This window comes from Rutilus rutilus, assembly GCF_951802725.1.
Source record: "Rutilus rutilus genome assembly, chromosome: 18".
Classification (NCBI taxonomy): domain Eukaryota; kingdom Metazoa; phylum Chordata; class Actinopteri; order Cypriniformes; family Leuciscidae; genus Rutilus; species Rutilus rutilus.
Window position 1 is genome coordinate 34,345,402 of NC_140231.1, and position 17,528 is coordinate 34,362,929.

The 17,528-nt window shown below is 37.6% G+C and overlaps 1 long non-coding RNA gene across 1 annotated transcript; it reads left to right on the forward strand.

The window, feature by feature from the left end:
* Positions 1-1,852: 1,852 nt before the first annotated feature.
* Positions 1,853-10,821, forward strand: LOC311277083. The gene is made up of 6 exons (XR_014625160.1): positions 1,853-1,944; positions 2,115-2,290; positions 7,582-7,949; positions 8,169-8,337; positions 8,748-9,945; positions 10,639-10,821. It is a non-coding gene; the product is annotated as an uncharacterized lncRNA (long non-coding RNA).
* Positions 10,822-17,528: the final 6,707 nt, after the last annotated feature.

Sequence of the window (17,528 nt, forward strand, 5' to 3'; positions counted from 1 at the left end):
ATGAGCCTAGATAATATTATATTTCCCAAATAAATACAAACCATCCTGCAAATTGCATGTACCTTTGAATAAATACCAAACCTAGTGCATACAAACGCTGGTATGATTGTGAGACTTGGCTTTTTAAGAGATCTCTCGGCTCGATTTTCTCCCAAATGTTTGCAGGCAGATTTTCTCACAAATGCAGTTGAGCAACTTCCTCTTCCAAAACAGTATGCTAAGCTAGCAGATCAATTTAGAGCTAGTCTTTGGAACGCTATTGCCTTTGCCTACAGCTGAGGGGGAAAGGGAGACATCTATACTATATTCAAAGGAGGAGTATCAAAGTAAATAAGGTAAAATGTGAAAACATAAGAGAGGAAATTGTATTAGTATTAGAAATTGTACTAGGTTAAGGCTGCACCTCAAATAATTATTACAATAAGTGGGCTCCATTGTGTAACTAGCCAGATTAAGCCAGGATTAGATATAATGAAGTGTTTAAACCACAGGATAACCTCACTACCACTGGAAAAGTTCACTCGCAAAATGCTCCATTTACACGTGGACTGCTCTCAAACACAACTTTCAGAAGCGGTACGAAATTCAATGAGAATAAAACATATTCCATATATCCTTAAATGTTGCATTAACGGCTTATTTTCAGTGTCGAGCAACAACAAGAATAACTCTACACCTGCAGACTCGACAACAAGACATGAAAGAGACACAAAGACACACTTTATTAAAGAACTTCCTGTCTGGTTTCCGCATATACGCTCAATCTCACACAATCTTCTTACAAAACTCCTACTTTCTTACTCACTAAAACACACATCGCAGTGTGATGCACGTGTGCTGCAAAACACTAAACACAATCCACTAAGCAAAATGATGTCCAAAAGACGTCTTTTCAAGGTCTTTGTCACAAAAGTCGTACGTTAAAAAGACGTCCACTGAAGAGCCAGAATGAACGTTTTTATGACGTCTTTTTTTGACGTGTTCTGCACATCCGATGAAAAACTAGTTCAAATGTGGCCATTGTGGACATATTTCAATATCATTTATGGTCTCATTTAGATATAATTTATACTGTTTCTGGACCAAATAAACACTCTCAGGATGCATTTAATTAAAACTCATGGTTATTTCAAAGTAATTTCCTTTTGTAATTGCAAAGCAACTCACAGACAGTTTGTGTTTGTCCAAAAATCATGAACATAAAAGACACATCTGTAAATCACACATCTTTGGATCTTGAGATCTGAAGGAAAGACTGTCTGGATCTGACACTTGTGTTGAACTTAATCACAGACATAAAATACTGATACTTTGACTATTTCTGTCAGACATCAACAGAAGATCTTAGTGAGAATTAACAGAGGTTTAGATGTTGTTTCATTTGAAGTCGCCATTGAGGTGATCAGTGTTTGCTTAGTCGGGCTCTAGGTCCCCGTACTTCTTGCGTTAGCTTTTCTTTGGCTGCTGTAACTGTGTTTGTAAAACACAATTGTTGTGGCAGAGCATGATATTTCCTCATGAAAGCAACGGCTACAGTGATTACAAAGTGTTTGGTTTCATTTCTTTGGTTTCTTCTTCGCCACAGTTTCTTGGGAATAAATGGAGTAGGAAGCGAAAGGAAAGGGGCTCTATCGGGAGAGACTCAATAACAACTCCAGAAACTGCTTGACACTAAACTGACCGCAGTGACAGCGAGCACACATGATTTTTAATTACTGAGCGAGTCTGGTTGAGATATGGAGAAAAGTTCAGATTAGAGAAATATGAGTTGAAACAGATTCTCTTTTAGTTACCAGAAAAACAGGAAGTATTGAAGCTAGAGGCTGTGGCTGTGATGCGTTTCCTTTAGTATAAATAAGCACAGCTCAGGCAGGGTTGATAGCTTTTACTGCAATGAGGTAAATCCAAAGCACTGGATGTGTCCTCTTTTCGGCTCATCGCAAGGTGACTGTTGTTTTGTATACAGATTTTAATTAATTATTTAAATCAAGACATTTATGTCTCTATTATAGTGAAACTGAAATGTAAACCTGTACTGCACAACAATCATTAACTAATTTTAATTCTAAATTTAATATTCACTCTGAACTGAGCCACCGTATTCTTTTGAACAGATTATACAGTCAAAATGTATGAGAAATTACAGCATGGGAGAACCGAGAACATGAATGGAGCTTCATAAACTACAGAATAATGAAACGTGGACAAGAGAGAAAGAGAAGAAGTCAACAAAAAGGACAAAAAGTTACGATCTAATTAGCCGAAAAAGGAAACGCCGCCTAGTCAAACTGTGAGTATTTATGATGTTTAAGATCAAACACTGTTATGTATCTTTAATAATCTTTCAGTGTTTTATCTTCTGGTGTCTTGAATGTGCAAAATCAATTCTACACGAAACTTTTCATTCACTTTGCCTTTAGTGAAATGAAGAGGTTCGAATGTAGACTAATTTAGATGGGTGTGAAACACAGCAGGCCGTCGGCCAGAACTGTATTCTCGACTCTTAGTTGAAGAGACACACCAAGCAGGGTCCAAGTTTAGCTTTGTTTACTGAAGAGCTGGTTGAGTTTACATGTGTGGTTCGATAACAAAATAAACGAGAGAAATAAACATTAATATATAGGCTACATATATTCTACAACATAAACTTTTAAATAATTAACAGTATTCAGGCTGTATACAACAATCACATCACATTAATAAAGTATATTGGACAATGTTAAATAATTATTCTGAACATCGCCACAAAGGAGGCGCTAGTAGCGTGTAAATGCCTCGACTGAGCATGCCATATGCATGTGATAAGTAGCTGATCACTGTGTGATAATAATAATTTCCAAATTAGCTCCTGCATCCAATAATTACATAATGTCCAATACATAAACGTCCAGGCATGTACTGGCCATCGGGACTACCGGTAGATTCCCGGTGGGTCGACGTGCTTTTTGGGCCAATAAAATTTTAATTTTTTTTGTCTTAACGGCCCATAAAACTCGTAAATCGACGGCCCATTCGTTTTGTTCTGCTTAATTGGCGGCGCTGGGTTAGTGCCGGTGTAATGCATTGGTCAAAAAAGTCAGCGTTAGTTTTTTTTTTCTGACAGACCGTCATGAAACCCATGAAACACGTAGATCAGCGGCCCATTGGTTCTTTTCTTGATTGACACTGGGCTGGGCCAATCACATCTTTAAACACCTCCCCCTTTTGTGCTTTGAGCGAGCGTGCAGTGTTTATGCCTCGTTTCCACTGAGCAGGTACGGGACAGTACGGTACGGTTCGGGTCTGTTAACCATGGCTGTGTCCACTGTCCAAATTCAGGGTCTACATCCTTCGGAGTACTCATTTGAAGGATGTTACGTCACAGCGCCGCGACGAAGGCTGTCCAAATTCGTAGGATCCTTCAAATGCGGCCCACAAATACGTCCTCCTTTTCCCCGAATTGGAAGGATGGGTGTGGTGGATCCTTTCCCGTCCTACCTATCCCATAATTCTTTTCGGCAGAGCGTAATGGCGGACGAAGCGAGCGGTAGCGGAGAGGGAGAGGAGTATGCTTTTCGATGTAAGTTTTTTAAAAACTGGCTTTTCAAAAAAATATTGCTTTATTTCTTCCAAAAGAATTAAAATGAGGAGAATAACTCTTTGTTTGTCCATTTTCCCGCTTCTTGCTTAGCGCTGTCACGGTTGCTAGGCGACAGGATATGAGCAACGGGTAAGGGAGGGAACTGAAAGAAGGGTAGGCTGTCCAAATTCACAAACACCGACTTCCGGGTTTTGCGGTCGTCGGAGGACCCCTCCTCCTTCAACCGGGTAGGAAGGATCCTCAGGAGGATGCAGACCCTGAATTTGGACACAGCCCATGATCTGGCTAGCGTTTCCACTGCCAACAGTACCTTTACTTGAGAGGCGTGGTGTTTGGATCGACGTCATTTTCGCGCGAAGAAGAACATAGTAAACTACAATGGATGACATGCAGCAGATCTCGACATGTTTGTCACAAGAAGACAAGCGCCGACATTAGGCTTTCTCAATATCAAGTACGCAAAGTTTGTAATTGCCATGTGCGACTCCTACATGCAAATGGTACAGCGCGTTCTTAAAAGCGTCACTCAGCTCGCTCTGCTACACCGGTTATCTCTGTTACTCTGTATATACATTTTAAGCAACAATAAAACGAAATATGTTATAAAACACCACTCTGCCTCTTTTCGTTTTCATTTAAATAAATTAAACATTATAGGGACACAAATGTGGTTCATGCGCAACGCATTGATTATTCACTGCACGTTATACGTTATTCTATTTATAACAAAACGAAATATAAAACACAACCCTAACGTTGCCTCTTTTCATTTAAAAAAAAAAAAAAAACACATATTCCAGGCAATATGCGTTTGTACAAATGTTGCGATAAACATCAGTGATAATCTTGTAATAAAAAAATGACAAGAAACCATATTTCTTTTTGTAAAATTTAAGTTTTATCAATAATAGCCTATATAAAAGTTTAAGTAAAAGGTACAAGAAGCTATACAATAAGAAATAAAGCAAACAATTCAGTCAAATATCCAAATGCAGCGCTCTAGTCTAACATTACAAGTAGCCTAAAGTTAAATACAAATAGCCTATAACGTTAATATGAAACTAAACTTAGCCCTCAGCCAAAACGATTGACAGGGAACTCATTACATATTCACGAGAGCAAAGATCGCCCGTTAGGTCTACACAAGACGAATTATATCTCATGTTTAACCACTACCGTCGGAGTCGGCGACGAACGTCAGAAGACTAGCCGAGGAAAGGCTCATCCAGCCGGGAAACATGAGCGCCGAGCGCCCGCTGAACGCATGGATCTCACAACCGGGGAAAAAACAACAACTTTATAAATAAACCACAGATTTGAGCTTTAAACAACTACATTCTCGCCTGAAAAACTCTTAAAATTACATTTCGTGACACAGTAACAGTAGTATTATATTAAACTGTATATTAAAAAATGGCACTTCTTATGTTGTCATTCCTCTTGTAGCACGCGCAAGTGACGATTCTCTGTCAACCAATCAACGTCCTGCAGTGAGTCTAGCTCCACCTTTTAGTACCGTACCACTGTGCTAGGTACCCCAATGGAAGGGTACCTAAAAAGTGGTACGGTACGGTTCGGCATTTTGGTACCATTCACAACTTTTGATAGTGGAAACGCAAATAAATGCGTACCGTTCCGTTCCGTACCGTACCGCTCAGTGGAAACGAGCCATATAAGTGTGTATCTGTCAAAGTAGTCTGAGAGATGGAGATAACTACTTTCAAAAGACCTAGGCTTATGTCATGAGTGTAGGAACCCATAACCCAGTTACGCATTATTTCCACATCTGCATCGTTGATGATTAGCCTACTGCATTTGACTAGAAATTTAATGAAACGCGTTTGTAAACTATGTTTTCTGCCAAATAAAAACTGCGGTCAAACCAGCCGCACAATTTTTTTAGAAAATAATTTCACTTACTGTGAAACAGGTGCTGCTGGAAGAGGTCAAAATTGATTTTTAGACTTTATTTTCTGCCATTTCCCATCTTATTAGGACACATATAATACAATTTAATTATTTTCTTTTTAAAAACATGACTTTTATTTTATTTGTTATTATTTTAATGTTTGTAGGCATATATATGATTTATATTAATTATTACATAATTTATTCATGTTCATATTAATGTTAATTATCATAGGCCTTCATCATATTTTTTTTTTACATTTTATTGTTCATTTTAATGTTTTTATGCGTATACATTAAATATTATACTTTATTAATGTTAATGAAATGTAATATTATGTTAATTATCATACATTTATTTTGCGTTTTTTTATTGTTGATTTGAATGTGTGTATATATCAAGTATACATTATTATTATACATCATGCATTAATGTTTATTTATTATTTACTTACATTTTTCATGTTAGTGTAAATGACAAATATGATACAACAGGCTTTTGGTGGCTTTTAATAAAAACCTGATCTATGAAATATACATTCATACATAACGTATGAAATATGATACTCAAAACACACACACACACACACATTTTATATATATGTGTAAGGGCACAGTTTTGACATTTTACTTTACCTCCTAGTACTTACATCATGTCCCATTTTCAAACACTCATAAGAGTGAACTGAACTTGACTATTACTGTATTTATTTTCATGTCATCTTACTGTACAGTTTTGGAGAAAAGTAAAGGCGAGTTGACCCCAAACATCTATGTGCATTCTATCACTTACACCATGTCCCATTTTCAAACACTCATAAAAATCTTTCTATTATAGGTTTACTCATTCTTTCAATATATTCCGGTTCAGAGTGACCCTGACGATTACTGTATTTATTTTCAAGTCATTTTACTGTATGGTTTTGGAGAAAAGCAAAGGCAAACTCACCCCAAACATCTATGTGCATTCTATCACTTACACCATGTCCCATGTTCAAACACTCATAAAAATCTTTCTATTATAGGTTTGCTCATTCTTTCAATATATTCCGGTTCAGAGTGACCCTGACGATTACTGTATTTATTTTCAAGTCATTTTACTGTATGGTTTTGGAGAAAAGCAAAGGCAAACTCACCCCAAACATCTATGTGCATTCTATCACTTACACCATGTCCCATGTTCAAACACTCATAAAAAGTGTTCCTTCATAGGTTTGCTCATTCTTTCATTTGATTCCTGTTCAGAGTTACCCTGATGATCACATTTATAAATACAATTTTTAACCCAACTGTTGGGTTCGTCCATATTTGACCCACATTTGGGTTAAAATCTGAATTTTTTTTAGAATGTACAGTGATGTAAGTGCCTCATCTCATTTAATTGTCATTATATAGGAAAAGCATAATTTACCTTTACAGTTGTGGCCATACATTTACATATAGCCTATATAGCCTAGGCCTATAGGCCTATATAGCCTAGGTTTACTTATTTTATTTGCCTTGTGGACTATATGTAAACATATTTTATGTGAAATTATGTTTATTCAGGGTCATCCAAGCATCCAAATTGACACTGATTTATTATGATTTATTCATGCATATGAAACCATGATAAGAATTATAATCAGATGTTTCTGTTTTTCATTCCCAGTGTGCGTTTGGATTTCATGATTACAATTTTTCTGAACGCATCTGAATATTTTACAGTAATCATTGATGTATCAGTGTTTTTACTGTATGTCACTGTATATTGTGTACATACTGTATATAGCAAAAGAATATAGGCTACATTAGACTCTGAGCCCCTTTGAAGCATTAGTTCACCTGTCCTGACGTGATATAAACCATAAGCCAGATTCTCCAAATACAAACAGATTTAAGGGAAAGAGAAACACAGATCACTTCTAACAAAGAGAACAGAACAGAGATGTATCTGCAGCTTCTGCTGACTCCAGTTTTTATAGGCTTTAATAACTGACAAACATAATATTTAAAACAATAACATGAGTGAAACTATTATCTGAATCTATATCATCAGTTCAGTCTCTGTATTATAATTATGATGATAACGGGTTGTTTTCCTTCATTTACAGTGTCTGTTGATCCAGTCGGAGCGGTTTCACTAGTTCGCCTGCCCATTCAACCCTGAAGGTTAATAGTAAACTAACTTGGCTTGCTGTCCTTGGAGGAGGCTTGAACCCAAGGCTCGGCTTGAGCTCCGAGTTAAACCCCCCCATGATGGAAGTGCGCATAAGAGGATAGAGATAATTTAATGGAGGAGAAGGGGAGCAGGAGAGCTGCTGGAAGAATGTGTCAATGGGATGACGTGGTGTCTGCTGCTTATATAGTACCATCGTAAATTCATAATAATGATTGACAGAAGATTTTTGGCCCCTCCCGAACCACCGTTTTGAACTTCATAAAGTGTCGCTCTGATGAATCAAATATGATCAAACATGAGGTGAGAAGAGAAAGATGTTTATGATCAGGACTCACACATAAACTCACATTTCTATATTTGTCATTTCTCCTCATCATTGATTATTGTGAATATTGTAGAGTTAATCTGAGATGCTGTAATAACACTGAGCTCATGCAGATGTTGATCAGGAGTTGATCTGATGTCTCGTGATATGATGTTATATCGCTTTAATGAAACTCTGTCTGAGTGATTGAACAGATTCAAATGAAGAGGAGAAAGAAAATCAGCAGAAATCACAGATCAGCAGAAAACAAGAAGACTGAGAGAAAAATGGAGGACAGAAATGAGAGACAAACCAGTGAATCACCAGAGGAAAGAGGAGTGACGATTGTTAGATGTCAGAGTATGGACAAAATAATTCCAGAATGTGAGTGTTTGATCATTACTGAACTTAAATCCTTAATCACATTTTAGTTTCACTGTTAAATCAGTTTCACAGACGAGGCTTGATCTAGTCCAGACTGATTGAGCTGTTTTAACTGAAAGCATCTTAAAATATGTCAGTGATTGTTTTATCTAAAGATACACATCATGAATGTTTTTTTTATAAGACACGTTCTGGCTTAATCTGAACCCTGTCTGTGAAACCAGACCTTACTGTTGTTTTCTCTTCTCTCGTGAAGCATCTCATTCAGAAAAATCCATCAGACTGACTTTCTGCAGTTATGAAACAATAACAGGATACTTGACAATAGTTAATGTTCAAGAACATAATACATGTATAAATTTAAAGCAATTTATATGATGATAATCAAATATGCATATGTATATTTCTAGTCTCCTGTGATCCAGACGAGCCTGTAAAGTTTGATTCTGATGTCAACCCTGAGGAGAGATTCTCATCAAACCCTTCATCATGAAAAAAAAAATTGGTTACCATTGTGGTGAAGACGTGAGGAGCTGTTGTGCACACACACGTTCATGATCGTTTGAGAGGGGTAGAACTGATGACCGCATGTAGACTGTAAATGATGAACTAGGGGTGGAACGGTACATGTATTCGTATTGAACCGAAACGGACGGGCGTCATGGTTCGGTGCATGAATATACACAGAGAATACACGGTATAAAAATAAATAAAACTCGCGTGCAAATTAACTAATGTAATGCGGAACTACTGTTACATACATTGCAATGCTGCAATGTGTGTGTGTGTGTGTGTGTGTGTGTGTGTGTGTGAGAGAGAGAGAGAGAGAGAGGCGCGGGCGCGATTGAACAGTGGAAACATAAAAACATACTCCGTCCTTTTGTTCATACAGGACATCATTCAAGTTACACATTCTACATTGATTAAAAAAGTTAGATAAATGCTTTTATATATTGCAGAACAGAATGCAGAAAAAGAAATATTATCTTAAATCGTTTCGCCACCTGAGGTTATAACTGTAGCTCCCATACAAGGACGCAATAATAGCAAGATAACGCTAGCTTCGCGTTTCCCAGTGACCATAAACAATGGCGTAGACAAATTTAGTCAAAGTTGTCAATAGCCTATAAATGAACATTTAAATTCATAACAAACAGTGGATGAAAACAAAAATTCACACAAATTGTCGCCCTACTGTGAATTTGCTTGATCATTTACAATAGAGATTGATCGCTGCTAGAAACATACATGCTGTATTCGCCAAAGTTAACGCTGACTGCATAGTTCTAGCTAATTACATCCTTGTGTTGGTTTGGCGAACATGAACGCCAATTTAGAAAGAAAAACGCATTTACCTGTTCTGCAAAAACAGAGCAACTGAATGTCGGATTGGAAGCCCTTCTGCCGGCGGAGTTCTCGCCACCTTTTGAAGGTTTTTACGATGTAAATTCGGTACTTCGTGCGTTTCTTATCCTTGTCCCTCTTCTTTGCAATTTGTTCATCGGAACGTCGTCTCTTTGGTCGTGTGTCGGCCATAATTCAAACTTCCCTCTTCATGCTTCTCTGTTCTCTCTCCTCCACACCCCCTTCATGTGCACGCGCACTAAAGCCTGTTTTATGCTTCTGCGTCGAATCGACGGCGTACCCCCGCAGACCCCTCTGCGTCGCCGCGAACCCCTCTCCAACCCCTCCGCCGTAGCTCGACGTGCACCTCCAAAAAATTGTAACTACGCGTCGAGGCGACGCAGACCGCAAGGGCTGTGATTGGTGTATGAGAGCAGAGAGCAAGACTGAACATTTGCATCCTCGTGATTCAGTGCACTTTTGTAAATAGTTCATTTTCTTAGATAATGTTTTATATTACGGTTAACTTATATTGTGTTTCAGTTTTATATTGTGTGTTTCTTGTACCTATTACTCTTATTATTATTTTTTATTGTATACTTAAACCTTTGCCCTTTGTTCTTGGCGTGCTTTTTTACTCATTGCACATTAATAGATCAATGGTTGTTTTGAAAAAAAGTTTATTTACATTTGTTGTTCAACGTCGATTAGCTCCAGCTGCAACAACCATAGACGGGCAACAACACTCTCTCTCTTTCGCTCGCGCGGAACCAGCGCACGGAACCAAAACAAACTAGCAAAGAGATTCGCTAACCACACCCCACCTAGCGTTCTGGCGGTGAAATGCACCGCGATGCAATGCAACCCGACGCAGAACCATAAAACAGCCACGACGCCGTAGGAGTGACGACGTAGCTACGCCGTGGAGTTGACGCAGAAGCATAATGAGGCCTCCAGACCCGACCCTCAAATACTTCTTGTCGGTGATTGGCTGGAGCACTGTTTATTATGTTTCGTGGTGCAGGTGAGCCCAGTTTGTTTTTGTTGCCGTTTGTAGAGCCTATGGTGTCCAGAGAGACCGTGTTTTTTACAGTGTGTTCAGGCAGCTAGCGGATAGTGAGGAGATGTTTGCTGTACGTGAAAAAAAAAAAAAATGGCCTAAAAAACGTGTGACATCGCTTAGAGCACCTTTAACTTGCCGCGTTCTGCACTCTCACTAAAACTCTCATCATAAACACTAAAGTTGTCCGCACTGCACAGTGAATATCTTATTTATATGGCGTCTAGACTTTGTTGTATATGAGGGGATTTGCGAAAAGATAAAGCTCGTGCTGATTCTGAACATACATTTTGAGCGAATTCTCCGCATGTCTGCCGGATTTTCCTCCTCTTTGTTTACTTCTGGGAGATCTGTTGGTATTTTCCCGCACATTAATTCTGACCAATAGAAGTGCAGTTATGGAAATACGTTCAGAATCTGAACTGAACTGTGACTTCTGAGTACCGTTCCACCCCTATGATGAACTAGCTCTAAAAGTCATTTATTTTATTTATATAAATATTAATAGCCAATGCAACATTTGTTCATTTGCTAAATGGGACTTAGGGACTGTTTTTATTTTATTTTAAAGTTGTATCAGCGATTTCAGGCTCAAACATAAATGATCACATCTAATCGTTCCTAACGATCCGCTAGCTGGCCGCCCCATAAGCAGGCCGTCAAAAAAACGCGTCTCTGTTTTGCGTGTGTGCAGCCGTGCATGAGCGCAAAACCTCACAACACCCTCCCCCTGTCGGTGATTGGTTGGAACACTATTTGTTTTGGTTTTGAGTGGTTGGTGAAACCAATTGTTTTTGTGTGCAGATCTCAGAGCCTAGGCTGCCTACAGAGACACGTTTTTTTGCGGCCTGCTTATGGGGATACGGATCGTTAGGAAAGATTAGATGAATGTGATAATTTATGTTTGGGCCTTTTTTGGGCCTGAAATCACTGATACAACCTTTAAGGGGCTACCAGAGGAGTTTTGAGATCTGTAGTCAAAATAGACTTGACCCTCTCTTCGCCAGCAATAGTTTTTTCTATGACCCTCCAAAATGATTCTGATAAAAGGCATGACCGTCCCTCCCCGATAATTTGATTACTTCTCTACTGGTTCTTGGTTGGCAAAGATGTTCAGATAGCCATTTGTTGTTGTTGTTGTTGTTGTTGTTGCTGATGATGCCCGTTTCACACATACTCCGTTTGCAGTGTTTTTCACCTTACCTGTTTTTGACCTTGCCTGTTTTTGACCTTGCCTGTTTTTGACCCTGGTTTTGACCTTGCCTGTTTTTGACCCTGGTTTTGACCTTGCCTGTTTTTGACCCTGTTTTTGACCTTGGATTGTGGATTCAATAAAAACTACCTTGGGATGTTCAACCTTTGTGTCTCAGAGCAGTTTGTAACAATATTTGTGAGCACTTTTCTGTAGTTGTACCCTCACTGGGTCATATTTACACCTTAAGGAACTAACATGTACCATTTCGGGAAAAATAAGGTACACATTTGTTTCCAAATGTCAAAAAGTCCATGTTTGTACCATTTAATCAAGTGAGATGTTTGGCTAACTGAGTTTAATCCAAGAGCAGCTTCTGGTACACTGACCATGTTACGACTTGCCTCTTTCTTGCACTTTGACAGGGGAGAGTGACGGGTGGAGTGTGTGTGTGTGTGTGTGTGTGTGTGTGTGTGTGTGTGTGTGTGTGTGTGTGCTTCGTGCGCTACATCGATCTCAACCTGACTTTTTGGGTGCTTTCACGGGGGAGGCAACAGTTTCAGTTTGGATCAGCCTCTTATGAAGACTTCAGATGATCATAATTCTGAATCAACATATTATTATCTATATAGGCTACTGTAATCATTAATTAAATCATTGCATTAATGAGATCATTGTTTCTGCCTAAATAAATGTGACGTTAACTGTAACTGCATGACTGTATTATGGGGTGTGACGAGACACTTATCTCACGAGAACGAGACGACATGAGATTTTTGCACAATATTTTATAGAAATCCTCAATGACAAAATGTATGACTGGAAAAATTGTTTTGAACATTTTGAAATGTTTTTTAACTTATCATCTTATAATGAATGTCATTTCAGTTCTACTTTAGACGACAATATACAAGCACTGTAAAAGGTTTTGCCACAAATTCAAGTTACTGTAGGCTTAGGGTTGCCAATTCTCTGAAATGAAAATAAGGAACGGGGTGACACGCCCCCGTGACACGCCCCCGGACACGCCCCCCAAGGAATAATAAATAAAAAAAATAACTCCTGAAATGATGACTTCTGGTGAATATTGTGGAAACTAATTGATATATTTAGATAAATATATTTAATACATTGTAGCATATTATAATACAACTTATAGGCCTATAGAATAGCAAAGTAGGCCTAATCAATATACAAGACTGAACCACATAAGTTAGATGTGAAATATAAAGCCTATCATGATCATTTTGCCAACAATGAACCATGGATTTGTTTAGTTTATAATACATTTTATTTTTAACTTAAACAAATACAACATCTAACATTCAAAACTTCTGTAGCCTTGTGCAAACTTATTCAATAGAATTAGACTTCTAGAATGTTCTTTCCAGTGCAAAAAAATATATTTTTAATTTAATTAGACAACATTTTAAGGAGTTGTAGTGCAAATATATTTATATAATTATACTTCCATTATAGTTAACTTTCTTTCCAGTGCAAAACAATAATATAAAAACATAAATAAAAAAAGCTAATAAAGAAAATCTAAAATATTGCACTCAAATACTGCATTCAAGCAATACAACACCTGTATGTATGCACATGGAAAATCTCACAGAAATAAATAAACCTCCAGACTAAGCACATTGTGCAGCTATTTTTTCCATGTGCACTTTTTTGATTTCTTTACAATGTTAGGCTAAACTTGTAATATCTCTTTTAATATAATCACTTTCTTATGAACTAATTTGAGTCTTAAAATTACATAGCCTACCATATCAGCTGGAGACGTCTGACGGACAAGGAACCGTGACATCGCTCGGCCGTGTATGTATTCATTGTCCCTCTCACGCATTCCAGCCACGGGTAGTCATTTTCCCATTCAATACTATATTTTTGTGCTCTTTTCTTTTTCGCCGGCTGCTCGGAGGAAGTAATTTTTACATTTCCCGCTGTTGTCACTTGTCGTCATCGTTGCTACGATACGTGACTCACAATGACTGAAACGACCAATTAAAAGGGTGATGATGATGTTGTTCCAAGATGTTAAAAACGCTACGCTGATCATAGACAATCCGGGGGAGAAATTAGTAGCCTATCTACCGCACCGTCGGGGTTTTTTTTCACTGCACTGAATTGATTCTCAAAAATACGGAACAAAGTGCGTTCCGTATCAGTTCAATACGGAACAAGACTTTTATGTGTCAAATACGGAACGATTCCGTATTATACGGAACGGTTGGCAACCCTATGTAGGCTACATGAATTATGAGCTTCCAGAACTTCTGATTAAGGCTGTGTGTGTGTGTGCAAGCGTGCGTGCGTGTGTGTGTGTGACCTTCTGATTAAACTCCTTTCCACAAATTGAACATAGAAATAAAAACAGTATAAATAACAAAAATAAATAACTGTTTTTTAGTCTTATTAAGTGAAAACAATAAGTGCAGCCATGATCAAAGTACTCTCTCAATATTAAAAGTGCAAACAGAGACCAGAGCCAGATCTACACAGTCCAGAGATCAGAGATATTGATAGTCTATTTGCACGCATCAGGGCTTTTTACTTTTACTTTTGGATTTGTGATTGCACCTACTTATATAAAAAAAAAAAAAAAAAAAAAAAAAAAGAATCACAGCAGAGTTGAAGGATCTACAGATGAAAATGTGTTTTACAGCAACAAAATTGAAAACACTTACAGATGAATAACTTTAATTTTTGGTGAACTTCCTCTTGTGGCTGGTATAAGGGATTTGAAAATATTTTGATGTAGGGTCTAATGCATGCACTTTCTCATAATACTTTTCATTATTTTCATGATTTTTTTGTTTTGTTTTTTTGTCTGTTGAAAATATAAATTTCCTAAACAAACAATTGAATCTAATCTCTATAGTCCTCTCTTAACTTTTATTGTTCAGATTCTGAAAAGCGATTTGTGACTGAATAATGAGACTAAAACACTTATATTTAATTGTTTGTTATAGATTATTTTATTTAAATGTGAACATTACTGATTTTATTTAATGCAACTAATATGTGAGTATAGATCATGTACAGTTGGAACACTTTTGCTTTTTTACATTACCACATAAAACTATCAAGGCAAGGCAAAATATTTATATAGCATATTTCATATTTCAATGGTTATTGAAAGTGTTTTGCCAAAAATTTATTACAAAAATTATTTAGTGCATAGGAAATAAAAAACAAAACAAAGAATAAGATTTGATTAAAACTGTATTGTATTAATGTATTAAAACAGTTAAAAAGAGGCACAGATAAGATAAAGTGATACAGTGCTCGTTCAGTGAATGCACAGCTAAACAGACTTTCCTCACATTCCTGTTTGAGTGCAAGAACAAGAAGTTCCTCAGATCAGGGCTCAAACACATAGACCGTAAAAGAAATGGACACAGCGACCCCATTGAATTCAACGGAGAAAAGTGAAGTCAATTAGAAGAAATGGTACAAGGCAGTCTCGCATAGATTTTTGGTTAGTCACGAGTAACATACCAAAGGAGAATGTTTTAGTAAATATTCTTGTTACTCCCCTAACAGACCACGAGGCAATTTTTATAAATATTAGATTTTCCTCTTTTGTAGCGCCACATTGTAGTTCCTTTTGGAAAATGAACATTTCTCACTTAAGGCTCGATTCAGTTAAATTAGAACTGAATTATTAGAAAAATTATTTCCGTACACTGGGATTTGGCAAAAAAGGAAGGAGCCTTTGGTAGATATTGGGAACTTTTAAAATATGAAGTTGGTAAATATCTAAGGTCCTATGGTGCTTTGCTTTCCAAACTAAACAGAATTTCAGAGGAGAAAATTGTGTCTGAAATCACCTCTCTTTCTATGGTGTCTCCTGACAGGATCTCACCTGAGGAGAGATTGCGATTGACTAGTCTACAATATAAATTAGATGAGATGAACGCAAAGCAGAAGGGGCCTTTGTCAGGTCGAGAGTTAAAGGTGCATTGCGCAACATTTCATGTTTAAAATACCCGTTTTTCTAACCCATACATGCTTAAACAATTGCCTGATGGGCTGAATGAGCCCTTCTATGATCACTGCGATTGCCTCTATAATCCTGTACAGTAAAATAAATAAGAGGGATTCGGGACGGAATCGACTGGGCGTGACGTCATGCGCGTTCACGCTCACCTGGCTATGTCTGGCAGGTTTGTGTATTCGCCGCCATTATCCGCATCAGCGAAGACAACTCAAGCGACTTTTGCAAAAGTAGAAGATGGATTCAAAGAGACCGGCTTCTAGTTCATCCCAAACCCCAACGCAAACTCCACGTAACCGCGTGCACAACTCTGGTTGCAGTTTCGCGTGTCGCCAGAAGGGGGCATAGTTCTGCAAAAACTCAGAGACTTGCGCAATGCACCTTTAAGTGGTTAGAAAAAGGTGAACAAAACTCATCATATTTTTTCAATCTTGAGAGACAGCGGGGTAAGCGTAACACAATTCACCACCTGAGCGTCAATGGTCATGTTACTGATGATTGTCAAACTATTTCTCACTTCTGTCATAACTTTTTTGCCAACCTTTACAAATCCAGCTATTGTGCTGATGCTGCCACTTCCTTCTTAGACTCTTTAGAAAGTGTAAATTCAATTAGTGCTATAGAAAAAGATGTTTGTGATCAGGATATATTATTAGAAGAGGGAGCTGGTGCCATAAAACATCTCAAATGTAACAAGTCACCTGGCAATGATGGCATTATTACAGCAGAATTCTACCAACTATTCTCAGATATTCTTTCCTCAGAATACTTCAAGTATTTATTGAAGTATTAAAAACCACAAACTTCCTCCCAGTATGACTCAAGGAGTAATTTCCCTCATTCCTAAACAGAACAAATATTTGCTTTTTATTGACAATTGGCGCCCAGTAAGTTTATGAAATAATGATTATAAGATTTTTGGCTCACATACTTTCCAAAAGAATAAAACATGTGCTCGATTCTGTAACAGATGAGGCTCAATCTGGATTCATTAGTAATAGACACATAATATACGTTTAGTTTTAGATATTTTAGATTATTCTAGTCTAGTTTCTGATGATAGTTTTGTTCTTCTTTTGGACTTTTACAAAGCTTTCGACACGCTAGAGCATAGCTTTATTTTTCAGTTTTCTTGAAAAATTTGGATTTGGAGATTTCTTCTGTAGTGCCATAAGAACTTTATACACAAATGGCAGTAGTTCTGTTATTCTAAATCATGGTGCAACCCACCGTTTTGACATTTCAAGGGGAATAAGGCAGGGCTGCCCCATTTCACCTTATCTTTTTCTTCTCGCTGTTCAGCTTCTTTGTGCTCACATAAAAACCAGCAAGCTATAGCTGAACGAGAGGTGATTATCAGTCCGCTTGATGACACGACCCTCTTTCTTAGGGATGCTATGCAGATCCCTTTGGCAATAAGTGTTATTGAGTTTTTCTCCAAAGCCTCTGGCCTGCGTTTAAATATTCAGAAATGTGAGCTTTTGGCCATAAGAAACTGCAATGACTCCTTTATTTACGGTATTCCTGTGAAAGAAAAGGTTTGTTATTTAGGAGTTTATATAGTGAAGGACCAAAAAGAAAGATGC